This window comes from Belonocnema kinseyi, chromosome 1 (assembly GCF_010883055.1).
Source record: "Belonocnema kinseyi isolate 2016_QV_RU_SX_M_011 chromosome 1, B_treatae_v1, whole genome shotgun sequence".
In the NCBI taxonomy this organism is placed as follows: Eukaryota; Metazoa; Arthropoda; class Insecta; order Hymenoptera; family Cynipidae; genus Belonocnema; species Belonocnema kinseyi.
Genome location: NC_046657.1, coordinates 86,338,549 through 86,343,694, shown reverse-complemented (window position 1 = coordinate 86,343,694; position 5,146 = coordinate 86,338,549). Strand labels below are relative to the sequence as shown.

Genomic DNA, 5,146 nt, shown 5'->3' with positions numbered 1-5,146 from the left:
CATATACTGGAACTTTATATTCTCGACAATTCTTTCTGTTGCTCACTCGAGGTCTGACATGGCCGAGACGTGACGTCAAGAGGTAAAATAAAAGTCAAATTATGCTTGTAAGGAAATCGCGCATAACAAGTGGTTAGAAAAGAAGGTTAATGACAAGTCATAAGTAACTTTTAACGAGGAATTCAATCATGACCTTAGATGAGATATGCAAGCATTTAAAAATGTATACGCTTTCATTACGAGCATATAAAGCAGATTTTAAACGATTTTTTTCTAGGTTTTTCGAATTTTCGTCGATTTTCCGACTTCTCCATATTTTTCGTTTACGTGACAGATTTCAAGATCTGCAAAATTTTGTTTCCAACAATCTAAGCTATTTAAAATTTGCGTGCACGCTTACCTTTACTTCCAGCTTCATCTACCCACGCACGAAAAATCATTGACAATCTGGGACTTGTGGGTCCCATAACTCCGAAACTACTCATACGGTTTTTTTTGCTCAAGGAGAATTTTGTTCAGGGTGATGAGAACTTCATTTTTTCAAAGTTTCAGCTAATTTGACAGAGGACTGCTTCCCATACATGTGGCGTATGGAAATAAATTTATTACTTAGGTTTAATTCTCGGTTAAAATGGGAAATTTGTTAAGACCTACTTTCTCTACAGATTAGACTTTGATGTAACCCATTATATTGAAACAAAAAGGATGTTTCCTGTTTCTTTTATCTAGGCTGATGAAATTCCAGATTTAAAATATTCAGCTTCAAAAAAATGACTTTTAACGATTTAAACCAATTCTGCGATAAGGTGTACGATGAGCCTCAATCAAATTCAACTGAAACTTCTTACTCAAGGCAAGTTCTTTGCAGATAAGAATTCTCTGATGTTATCTGAATATTTGAAATGAGAAATAAAAAAATAAATATAATTATTTGTTTTGAAAATTTATATTTTGACGTTTAAAAATGTTCTTTTTGCTCATACAAATTTTAATTTTATGCAACCCGTGTAAGAATCTAATCAGGGATCCGGCCGGGTCCCAGCCGCATAGCCCCGCTTTAAGCCAGGCGCTGGTCGGGGAATCCGGTCGGGATCCGGCTAAAAACGTCACGATGAATTAGCCGGGTCCCGGCTTCAATACCAGCCGGGATCTGGTCGCGTAATCCGGCTTAAAAGCGGTTATGAAATGTTGCTTCAAGCGAGAAATTTTTAACTTGTTTTGTCTTTTAAGGCCCATCGTAAGATCACGGTGAACTTTAAAAGTCCAATCAAGTGAGCCAATTCTAGCAAGAAAATTGGAGTAGAATTTTATTCTCTGATGATAGAATCTCATAGCAAGTTGGAAGTAGGGGTGTTCGATTCTGGTTCGATTCTTGAAAAAATCGATTTTTTCGGACCAAAAAATCAATTTTTGAATCGATTCTTTTCTATTCGATTTTTTGGTGAATCGATTCTTTACCCTATGAATCGACACACCGATTCTTTTACCTTTTGAAGTTCAATCATCTCTTTGTTTTCACCCATCACATTTTTTCAAATTGTAACATCAAAACAAACTATATCTAGTTTACGATTTACACAGTCCAGACTATAAAGGATGATTCACATCTCAGACACAGATTCAGTTACTTAAATAACAGTTGCAGACGAAAACGCGATGAAGCCTTTTGATTGGCCTTTCTGCTAGCGGACTAATTGGTCACTAACAGAAAGACCAATGAAACAGCTCCTCTTTGTTTGCTGGTGGCACAACCTGAGAGCAGTGCAGTGGCATGCAATATGCAATAATAATACTTTGCCGAAACGTGCACTCTTGTATTGACTAAAAATTTTAATTGATATTGGATCAATAAATTGGTACGTACTAAATTTTAACATTCATTGCACGTATATGTTTTTCATCCGCTCTACGATACTTTAACATGTCACGGTTTTGTTATAATTGTATATCATGCAAATGCATTGAATATTGAATGTCTTCCCTTTTCCTCACAGAATTTTCATACTATCTCCTTATGACCTGCGTCTTTCAAGATATGATTTGAATATTACTGGTGGCTGACTTGGAATTGGTATTATTCATAAAAAAGTACAAAAAGTTAGTATATTTGTTTGTGCGTGTGGTAATACACTTTACAGTTTTTCATGGTGTCGGACGTAACCTCACTTAACCTATTTAAATCGAAAAAATAGTTATTAGAAACCATATATTTTATTATGATATTGATCCATACTCTCAAGAACTGCAATATTATTAATGACGTTATTGTTTGTATAAGACAACATCCTTTTTTATAAAACAGATTTTCCGAAAGTACACATTATCCATTAAAAAAAGCCTTCATGACCGAAATTCTCAAGAAATGATGCTTGAAACAATTTTATTAAAAAAAGGCCATCAAAAATAATATTTTCTTCCTCAATCGACACCTTCAATAATATTGCAATTCTTAATAGTTATTATTAGATATTTTTTCCTGAAACCTATCTTTTTTTGTGCCCATAATACACCTTGATTCGCATTATATTTTTGAGATGCAAAATAAATTTTTTCATTGCTTTTATTTCTTTTACCGAAATGTAAAGACAATATTTTTTGCAGTGCCTAAAGTAAATATATCTCCGGTTTGGAAATTTTTTATAAAATCACCTGATGGTGGACATGCGAAATGCAAAATTTGTAATAGAGGAGTGAAGTCCGGCGGAAAAGGTGGTGGTACGACTAATCTCAGAAATCATCTGTCACGAAATCACGCATCAAATGATGAAGTGAAAGTGTTTTTGGGTACAAGTAAGACCATCAATGGGCAGGCTTCTAACCCTAAACAACCAAAGAATTCGGTAATTCAATATCTTACTACAACAACATGTATCGCTTAGTTATTTTGATGCATAATTTGTTCACTTTTGTTTATTTTCAAAATTAGTCCTCAATGCTGTCACCGAGTACCTCAACTATGTCCATGGACCTATCTGAATCTATTTCTGCCTCACCATCACCAGCACCTAGTTTGACAGACTTGCAAGGCAGATTTCATTTTACTGGAAGACAATCTGTACTTCAGCCAACGATTGACAACAGTTTTGAAAACATAAAGTCTTTTACAGGTAACAACTTTTTTAAGCTTATATTTCAGAGATTTCAAATGAAGCCTCTACATCGGAAGCCAAATTTAAGATTCCAAAAATTAATTATTTAATTAGACATGTTTCAATTAATATACAGAACTTGAATTTTGAGGATATGGCTTTTAGGATACTAAGAAACTACCAAAAGGAGAAAGATCAATAAAGGCTTCTTTAGCCCTAGAAGCAGAAATATGTTTTTTTTAACTAGAAATTCAAAAAGTTCGAATTAGTTTTCCCTTAATCCGGCAAAAATTTATTACGCATAAAACATTTGAATAAATTAATTCTTCGATACGATAAAAAATGAAAACTTTGAAAGGTTTTTCATTTTTGTATACTCGAAAAATCAATTTGAACGGTAAACATGCGTGTTTTTGAGATTCTGGTTCGAAAAAAAAATTGTTTTCTGATTCTGAGACCAAAAAAACCATTGTTGGTCCTTCCCCCTCAAACTTTATTGGACCTGTGAACTGAAATTTACAATATTTATCTCTATAGATGGAGGAAAAAAAGCTGGGGAAATCACTAATGCCATTATGTTCTTCATTGTCAAAGACAATTTGCCTTTCCAGACGGTCGACAATGAAGGATTTAGGAATCTGATGAAAACTACTGTTCCACTATATACTGTACCTGGAAGAAAGTCGATTACGAGACAAATAGAGGAGAAATATGAATACTTATCAGCATGTGAAAAACGAAAATTAGAGAAAGTTGAATATTTTTCTGTGACGGCGGATTTGTGGACCGATGTGCACAACACTGTCAGCTACTTAGGTATGACAATTCATTACGAATTTGAAGGAGATTTGCAATCCACCACGATTGGCGTCACGGAAATGACGGAGCGACACACCTCGGAAGTCATAGGTGGATGGATGAGGACAATTTTAGAGGACTGGCACATCGCTGACGAGAAAACAGTCGTTGTAGTGACTGATAATGCATCAAACATAAAAAAAGCAGTTAGAGATACCTTTGGTTCATCAAGACATATTGCTTGTTTTGCACATTCGATAAATTTAGTCGCCGAGGACACATTAAATTTCGCAGATGCCACATCGCTATGCTTGAAAATTAAAAGAATAGTCAAATTTTTTAAACAGTCAAACACTGCTGCTGATGCGTTACGAAAGCTTACCGATCTAAGTTAATCCAAAGTGTTGAAACACGATGGAATTCAATCTTTGAGATGTTGCGTAGATTTATAAGACTCGCCACTGAAGTTGGATCGGTTTTATTGAGCATGCCGGATTCACCTAAAATGTTAACGGCATCCGAGTTGCAATTAGCCAATGAAATTATGACAGTACTGCAGTCACTTCAAAAAGTGACAACTGAACTTTGTGGGGAACGATTTGTCACGGCTAGCAAAGTCATTCCAATCATCAACTGTTTGAAAAGCAAAAATCAGAAACTCAGAGAAACTCTAAAAACGCAAACTGCAATTGCTTTAGTTGATCGCCTACATGGGTGCAAGAATTAGATCAGACGAATGCATCCAATTCCGAAGTTTCTGAAACTGACTTGGAAACACCAAACGAAGACGATGGCTATTTGGATCAACCAATGTTGGATCGCAGGGAAAACCCAATCAATTATTGGTTAAGTGTCGAATCAGTTTACCCGACTCTCAGCATTATTGCCAAAAAATACTTGGTCATTGTTGCAACGTCAGTGTCTTCTGAGAGATTATTCTCAAAGGCTAATATTATTTTATCAAACTACAGGAGCCGACTTTCTCCCGAACATCTGCAACAATTGTTGTTTCTAAATTCTATGTCTCTTAAAGACTGGCAAGTAGAAACAAGATAAGTAATTCTGTACGCATTATCTGTACTTTATTCATTTTTAAATTTTCTACGTAGGATTTGTACTGTATATTTTCTTATTTCTAACTACTACTTCACACATTCCTCTATGTAGATGATTGACAACTTCAAACACAATAACGTGTGTTCTTCATTCACGTAATTTTATACAGATTTTATAATATATTATTTTTAAAAAATTTCCCA

General features: G+C 34.7%; 1 pseudogene; it reads left to right on the top strand.

Annotated features, from left to right (window-relative positions):
• The first annotated feature begins 813 nt into the window (after positions 1-813).
• On the top strand, positions 814-4,943 carry LOC117178579 (annotated as a pseudogene).
• The last annotated feature ends 203 nt before the right edge of the window (positions 4,944-5,146 follow it).